Genomic DNA, 9,202 nt, shown 5'->3' with positions numbered 1-9,202 from the left:
GTGAGAGTTGGACTATAAAGAAAGCTAAGCTCCAAAGTATTGATGCTTTTGAACTGTGGTGTTGGAGAAGACTCTTGAGAGTCCCTTGGACTGCAAGGAGATCCAACCAGTCCTTCCTAAAGGAAATCAGCCTGAATATTCAGTGGAAGGACTGATGCTGAAGTTGAAACTCTAATACTTTGGCCACCCGATGCGAAGAACTGACTCATTTGAAAAGACCCTAATGCTGGGAAAGATTGAAGGCCAGAGGAGAAGGGGATGACAGAGGATGAGATGGTTGGATGGCATCACCGACATGATGGACATGAGTTTGAGTAAATTCCGGGAGTTAGTGATGGACAGGGAGGCCTGGCTTGCTGCGGTCCATGGGGTCGCAAAGAGTCAGACTTCACTGAGCAACTGAACTGAACTTGACTGAATCGCTGATTCACTCCATCGTGCTGCGGAAACCAACACAATATTGTAAAACAACTATCCTCCAACACAAATAGGTGACTCAGTTTTTCCTTGCCCCTGTAGGTAGCGCAGGCAAGTTCTCGGTCTCATAGTAAGGTCACGGCCCAACCCGCTCACTCCCCTCGGTCTCACTGTGGACCCTAGCTGGCGAGACCAGCACCTTTCACAGGGACTCCAGACATCCCTCCCAACCCACATCGCCATTTCTACTGTTGCCCCTGACATCCACTCTTAACCTGAGGGCCAAGCCATCACTTTAAACCCATCAGGGGTCCTAGTTCCTGCCCTAAAACCCCGGCAGGGCTTGTCCCAGCCCTGAAGCCCCACCCCCTCCCCGGGGGGCCCCTCTCCTGTGTTCACTCTGCTGCAGCCCTGCTCACCCCTTCCCCGGACCATATCGTCCTCAACTGTGTTCAGCCTCTTTCTGCTTAAGCCCTCTGCGCTAGCTCTTCCCTGGAATGCTATGCCCCTAGATCCACGCGTGGTTGCTCAGGGCTCAGTCCAAACATGAGCTGCTCAGAGAGGCCTCCTTGACAGCCTAGAACAAGGCAGCCGCCGGCACCTTGCACGGTGCTCCCTTTGTCTCCTGTCACACTTGCTGAAATGATCTTGCTTCCTGTTGTCTGTCTCCTCCCCTGGAAGCCTCGCTCCGGGAGAGCCTGAACCTCATCGTTTCCAATGATGTGTCCCGCCTTCCAGAACCTGACCTCCCCTCTCTGCAGAGCTCCACCCACGGGAGCTGTATCTTGGTCACATTCCTGAATCCTTTCAACAAGCTTCATTGTAGGCAGGAGCTCCGGCAACCCCTCAGTTCCTGAAATTTAACTAAGATGCGTGAATTAGAGCGCAGATCGGGTCTCAGAGGACGGAGAATCCTCTGCTGATCGTTCCTCTTGCCTTTGATGTGGGGCCTTTGATTTCCTCTACCTTCCTGCTCCCCGCCTCACTCTATCTGCCTCCAGTCAGCCTCCTCAGCCCCAGCCCCACCTCCCTTGCTGCTCACCCATCAAAGGAAGGCAAGATCCGGTAAGGAGCTCCTGAGCTTGTCTGCCCCAAACAAAAGGAGCCAGGGAAGGGAGACAAAGACAGACAGCCACATCAGGGGAGGGAGAACAGAGCTCCCGAGACGAAGTCAGCTGAGGCTCGTGTTGGGCAGCTCCCAGGGTAACCTGGCTCGGTCATTCACAGCATCACAGACACAGTCTGGGTCAAGCTTACCCCGTGTGACCACACTCTCAACCGAGCTAGAGTCTGGGGGAAAGTCCTTGTCGGAACGTGACATTTAACACCAGCTCTGCCTTGGGCTTCTCTTGTGGTTCGGGCGGCAAAGAATCTGCCTGCAATACAGGAGACCTGGGTTTGATCCCTGGGTCGGGAAGATTCCCCTGGAGAAGAGAATGGCTATCCACCCCAGTATTCTTGCCTGGAGAATCCCATGGACAGAGGAGCCTGGCGAGCTACAGTCCGTAGGGTCACAAGGAGTCAAACACGACTGAGCGTGTCTTTCACTGTCTGCCTTGGAATTGTTGAGTCAGGGGCCACACATCTTTTTATTTCCTTGTTTCTTTATCTCCTCCTTGACTTCCATCTCTGGATGATTTGAGAAGGAGGAATAATAATAGCTCATCTTTCTGAATATTTATTACAAACCAGGCACTATTCTGAGCCTTTTAGATGCTTAGAATGTTGAATTCACCCATTTAATATTCTAACCGCCTTGTGAAGTAAGAACTATCATTATTTCCGTTCGTGACAGATAAGAAAACTGGGTTCCAGCAAAGTTAAGTAACTCGCCCAAGGTCACACAGCCAGTAAAAATGAGAATTTGCTCCAGGCAGTCTCATTCCTGACTTTCTGCTCTTTACACCCACCCACTTTCTGCTCTCACCCAAGATCATCAACATGAATAAGTCCTATTCCATGTGACACCCCCATTTAAGAATTTATTATTTATCAACCCGCTTTCCCCTGGCTCGTAGCATCTCCCCATGTTTCTCATCCCAGGGATACCAAGGGACCCGGATGGGAACCCAGGACACAGCACACAGCTAGCTACTCAGATGCTATTCAGTTAGATCCCACCCGGGAGAGCTGCTGGGTGAAGAACAATAAGATGATGGAGGAGCTAGAGCTCCAAGCTAGAGTTTTCCTTTTAATCTTTTTTCTCTCTCTCTTTTGGCCGCACTGGGAGGCATGTGTCATCTTAGTTCCCCAACCAGAGATCGAACCTGAGCACCTGCATTGGAAGCACAGTCTTAACCCGTGGACCACCAGGGAAGTCCTCCAAGCTAGAGCTTATTGATCATTCAGTTAGTAATGAAAATAAGTGATGTTTGTTGAGTGCTAATCACATGCAGGCATCATTTGATGCTGTCCTACCTGGCATGTGGCCCCTACTGATCCTTGCCTCCTGATAGTCTTACCCTTGTTGAGTTCCCTCCTGCACTGAATCAGGGCTGACCTGTGTGACTATGACATTTATATGGTGGAAGTGGCAGTGTGTGAAGGCATCACAGCTTCCTCTTTGGTGTCTTGGAAAGGAGCTGAGGCCTCAGGCCAACAGCCCCAAGAGTGCACCATCCTGGACACAGACCCTCCAGCCCTACTGGGGCCTTCAGATGTTGCAGTGATGGCCAATATCTGACTGTGCCCTCACGAGATAGCTTGAGTGGGAACGCCTGACGGAACACCCCTGAATTCCTGACATCCGAAGCATCAGAAGGAAAAAGTCCACCCCCAATGGTGAATGTCATGCCTTGTCCTGTTGGGGTCCCCTGCACCCTGAGCTTTCCAGCTCTCATTGTCAAGCTCTCAAACTGGACAATGAAGCCATCAGAACTGGGCCAAAGCCCCATGCTTCCGGCATGCCACGGCTGGAAGTGGCTGGCTATACCCCAGAGGTGCTATTTTATCCCTTGCCCCAAGCCATGCACCCCCAAAGAATGTGCAGCCAACAGATTGCAGCTCAGGCCTCTCTGGGCTGTCCACCCCAGCTGTTCCTGCCGCGGCAACCGGACCCTTCTCGTGCGCCCTCTGATATCCAGATGGCAGCAGACGCAGCAGTAAAGGCGGCTTCATTCAGGCAGTTCCCAGGCCAGCTGTGTGTCTGATGAAGCAGAGAGCCCGGCAGACACAGCCTATCTGGAGGGCTCACAAAGGCAGGGCACAGCCAGCCACAAAACATCGGCGGGTTTTATCCTCAGCCCAGCCAAGCAAGTTTTCTGTGTTGATTCCAAAGTATGTTCAATGATGTTATAACGACAAGCACTATGACTGAGCACTTAGTGTCAGGCGTCCTGTGTTCCATCTACCCTTTGGTGGAGATGTGAAGTGAAGTGAAGTGGCTCGGTCGTGTCCGACTCTTTGCGACCCCATGGACCCTACCAGGCTCATGGAAATTTCCAGGCAAGAATACTGGAGTGGGTTGCCATTTCCTTCTCCAGGGGATCTTCCTAACCCAGGGATCGAAACTGAGTCTCCTGCATTGCAGGCAGACGCTTTACTGCCTGAGCCACCAGGGAAACCTGATGGAGATAGTGTTGTTATCATCATTCTCTTTATTGTGCTGCTTCACATGTCAGGAAAAGGGTTCCCCAGCTGGAACAGGGTAAAGAACCCGTCTGCCAATGCAGGAGACATAAGGGACACAGGTTCTATCCCTGGATTGGGAGGATCCCCTGGAGGAGGGCAGGGCAACCCCCTCCAGTGTTCTTGTGGCCTGGGGTACTGTTCCGGTGCTCCAGGGGCACTCGACATAAATCACAGCAATACCTTTTCCAAGTCATCTCCTAGGATGATGGAAATAAAACAAAAATAAACAAATGGGACCTAATTAAACTCAAAAGCTTTTGCACAGCAAAGGAAACAATAAACAAAATGACATTCTCTTAAATTATATGCCCAAGACAAGTGTCCTGTTTGCTTCACCCTTGTTCATGTCTTGATGGGCCTTTCTTACGGGATCTTAGCTCTCTGACCAGGGATCGAACCTGGACCCTCAGCAGTGAAAGCTTGGAGTTTTAACCACTGGCTCCCTAGAGAATTCTCTAGATAGGACTTTCAAAGTGAGGACTGATGCATTGTGAATAAATTAATGCCTGATTACACATGGGGATGCTGAGGTTGGGAGGGTGTGTAATTAACTTGAAGTCATGCTGCAGGTGACTTGGGCTGGATTCAGTCCCAGACTTGCCTGGCCCCAGGGCCTCTGTTCTTCCCATCACTCCAACCTGCCCCTGGAGCACCTCCTCGGTCACTTAGGCATGTGCACCTGCAGGAGGAAAGTGGTTCTCAGACTGGACTTCTCTGCTCTCAGAACTGCCCACCAGAGATGGCCAGAAACCCACCCTGGGACTCTGCTCTACCAAATGAGCACAGCGTGGGCACAGATTCCGCAGCCCCACCAGGCTCACTGGCCCTGCAGCGCAGAGGTAAAAGGGGGAGAGGACCCTGAAACCATAAAGGCCCCAAAGGAGCCCCCCCCACGGAAGGTGCTGAGGCAGAAGCATCGTGTCCTGTCACCCACTCACCCAGCAGCCTAGGGAGGACAGAAGCAATGACTCCTTTGTAATTGGTTTCCCCGCTGAGGAGCCAGATAGATGGTCTACTGGATGGAAGCTGTAGAGGCATTCTTGCAACAGGACTTCTTTCTCTGTCTCCTGTTTGAGGCCTCAGCTGGGTGTGTAGTGTCCCCAAGGAGACGGCTGATCTGGGGAAGAACAGGAAGAGGCTTGGCCTCTGCCCTGCCCCTGGTTGGACACATCCCTGTCCTGGCTCTGGCTGAGAATCACAGGGCTCTGGGGTCAAGTCTCTTGGGCTCTGAGTGACAGGGATCACTTGAGCACTAATAGGAACCTGGGTTAGGTACCAAAAAGAGCAGCCAAAGTCTTCTAACCCACAGGCGGCTCATGTTTGCTTCAGAGGCCCAGAGCAGAACGTGGGGCTCCTGTGGGCATCTCAAGCCAAAATATAAACCGTTCTCTGGGAAGGAAGGAGGACTCGGCCCCAACGTAAGCCATCCATTCACTGCCATTGGCATCTGCTGGCCCCAGGCTTCTTCTCTAGGTTAGTGTCACTGACCCTGGGCACTGAAGCTGCAGCTCCCAGCACCGCTGCTGGGGCCCTGGGAGGGGCAGTCTCCTTGGATATGGACCCAAGCTGGGAGGTCTTCAGTGGACAGTCAGTCTCCTCCTGCTGCCTCTGGCCTTTGAAACACAGCACTGCAAATGCCCAGCCCAGGAGGACCAGAATTAAGGAAGGGGCAACAATTAAGAAATAATGGTGGTTTTCCCTGGTGGCTCAGACGGTAAAGAATCTACCTGAGATGTGAGAGACCCGGGTTCGATCCCTGGGTCGGGAGGGTCCCCCTGGAGGAAGAAATGGCAACCCACTCCAGTCTTCTTGCCTGGAGAATCCCATGGACAGGGGAGCCTGGCGGGCTATAGTCCATGAGGTTGCAAAGAGCTGGACATGACTGAACCACTCACACACTCACACACACACACAAGAAGTAATGGTAGAAATGGTATTGAGATGAGGAAGTAGTTGGCTTGAGGACAGTTATGTAACACTGCATCAGTGACTTATCCTTAAACTTAAAACATTTATTATGCTACAACCTGTGTAGGTCTGAAGTTTAGGAGCTGATTCACTGGGTCCTCTGCCTCAGGACCTCTTAGAAGACGGAAATCCTGGCGTCAGCTGTGGTCTAATCCGAAGGCTTTGCTGGGATGGATACACTTCTCAGCTCACATGACCATTGGTAGCAATCAGTTTCCAGGTGTTGGCTGAAGGTCAACACTCCCTTGATAGACGGTCCTCTCCAACAGGACAGGCGTATTAGAGATACAGAGGGAGAATAGCAGCAAGGCAGAAGTCACAAAATCTTTGATAACCTAATCACTTTTACTGTATTGTCTTGGTTAGGAGCAACCAAGCCCCAGCCAACACTCAAGGGGAGAAGATTACACAAGGGCAGGAATACCTGGAGGCAGCGATCACTGGAGCCATGTCAGAATCTGCCCGTCATAGCTGGTTTTCACTGAACAAGTTACACTTCCATCTTTCCAGATGCCTTTAATTACCTGCCCATGGCCCTGCGAGACACTGGCCATAATAGCCTGGACCAGAGTGATGCCTGGGGCTCAGCCCTATTAGATGCTGCGACCCAGGTAGTTTGAATGGAAGACTCAGAGAAAGGCAATAATCATTCCTTATTCTAAAGGAATCCTAGGCACTGGGTCCACAGTAATACATGAGACGGACATAGTCTTTGCTTCACGGCATGAAATAGGGAGAAGTAGGGAGATGCACAAGGCAATGGCAAGAATGAGGAAGCACCAGTGGCCATGAAGAAAGCAGCATCCATGAGGTTGTGAGAAGAGGGAGAAGGGGAAAATAACGCAGGGAAACAGAAGCAGAGGCACAGATATGGGTGAGCCTCCCCAGGGCAAGCCCAGGTATGAGGAGAAATGCATCCATTTACTAGCTTAGCAACCGGCTTAACTCCACTAAAGAGATACCATCTTCCCTGAAAATTCTGGAGATCAAGGTCACAGACTGAGTCGCTTGCCTGTCATTGAACCTAGGGGCCAGAGTTCTGATCAGCCACCTCTGAGTCACCTGCTAGTCTGAAGAAGGAGGGGGACAGAGCTGAGGTCAACTTCACTTAAACCACATGAAAAGACTCCAGAGCTACCAAGGTAGAGAAAAACAACAGCTATGTGCTATATGTGGAGTTTAGAGGAAGGAAGGGGGGGAGGGGACTTGTTGGCTATTGATGTCTGCCCAAGAGGCACCACTGGACAGATTTTGGAAAGCTGCTCTTCATTTTCTGTGCATTGTGGGACATTCATACTTCTGATGTTTGCAACCTACAGGCGGTCCTTTCAGCAAGCTCTGCATTCTGAGTGCACAGAGTGCTTTTTTGGACTCTGGACCAGCAGGTTAAGCCAGAAAGTCAGATGTTTGTTTCCATTTTTAACTTATTTATTTCTACAGGATTATTTGTTGAAAAATGTCTCAATTGGCAATTCATTCTTATTTATTGTTTTCCAGTTCCCTTATTTTTTAGGTCAGTTCAGTTCAGTTCAGTCGCTCAGTCGTGTCTGACTCTTTGCGACCCCTTGAACCGCAGCACGCCAGGCCTCCCTGTCCATCACCAGCTCCCGGAGACCACCCAAACCCATGTCCATCGAGTCGATGATGCCATCCAACCATCTCACCCTCTGTCATCCCCTTCTCCTCCGGCCCTCAATCTTTCCCAGCATCAGGGTCTTTTCAGATGAGTCAACTCTTCGCATCAGGTGGCCAAAGTATTGGAGTTTCAGCTTCAGCATCAGTCCCTCCAATGAACACCCAGGACTGATCTCCTTTAGGATGGACTGGTTGGATCTCCTTGCAGTCCAAGGGACTCTCCAGAGTCTTCTCCAACACCACAGTTCAAAAGCATCAATTCTTCGGTGCTCAGCTTTCTTCACAGTCCACCTCTCACATCCATACATGACCACTGGAAAAACCATAGCCTTGACTAGATGGATCTTTTTTGGCAAAGTAATGTCTCTGCTTTTTAATATGCTGTCTAAGTTGGTCATAACTTTTCTTCCAAGGCGGAAGTGTCTTTTAATTTCATGGCTGCAGTCACCATCTGCAGTGATTTTGGAGCCCAGAAAAATAAAGTCAGCCACTATTTCCACTGTTTCCCCATCTATCTGCCATGAAGTGATGGGGACCAGATGCCATCATCTTAGTTTTCTGAATGTTGAGCTTTAAGCCAACTTTTTCACTCTCCTCTTTCACTTTCATCAAGAGGCTCTTTAGTTCTTCACTTTCTGCCATAAGGGTGGTGTCATCTGCATATCTGAGGTTATTGATATTTCTCCCGGCAATCTTGATTCCAGCTTGTGCTTTCTCCAGCCCAGCATTTCTCATGAGGTACTCTGCATATAAGTTAAATAAGCAGGGTGACAATATACAGCCTTGACGTACTCCTTTTCCTATTTGGAACCAGTCTGTTGTTCCATGTCCAGTTCTAACTGTTGCTTCCTGACCTGCATACAGGTTTCTCAAGAGGCAGGTTAGGTGGTCTGGTATTCCCATCTTTTTCAGAATTTTCCACAGTTTATTGTGATCTACACAGTCAAAGGCTTCGGCATAGTCAATAAAGCAGAAATAGATGTTTTTCTGGAACTCTCTTACTTTTTTGATGATCCATCGGGTGTTGGCAATTTAATCTCTGGTTCCTCTGCCTTTTCTAAAACCAGCTTGAATATCTGGAAGTTTATGGTTCATGTATTGCTGAAGCCTGGCTTGGAGAATTTTAAGCATTACTTTACTAGCATGTGAGATGAGTGCAATTGTGCGGTAGTTTTTTACATCAGAAGACATTAAAAAAGAAAATAGATTCCCTTGACCTTGATTGTAGGTCTACCCCAGAATATCATTGGAGGTTTCCTGGAGTCCCTGTTGATGTATAATTTTGTTTGCAAATCTAGCCAAACCTCCCTGAAGCAGTGGGGTCTTGCACTGGCTCTTGAAAGCCTCCTTACTCAGTACTGCATTTGATCATGTCATGTTGTTCTCTTGGAATTGGCCAGGGTGGGAGTATTTATACCAAAGTGAAGTCCCTTAGTCGTGTCCAACTCTTTGAGACCCAGTCTCCCCATCCAGGGGATTCTCCAGGCCAGAATACTGGAGTGGGTTGCCATTTCCTTCTCCAGAGGATCTTCCTGACCCAGGGATCGAACCC

Source organism: Cervus canadensis, chromosome 11, assembly GCF_019320065.1.
Source record: "Cervus canadensis isolate Bull #8, Minnesota chromosome 11, ASM1932006v1, whole genome shotgun sequence".
In the NCBI taxonomy this organism is placed as follows: Eukaryota; Metazoa; Chordata; class Mammalia; order Artiodactyla; family Cervidae; genus Cervus; species Cervus canadensis.
Note: the sequence above shows the minus strand (reverse complement) of the source record.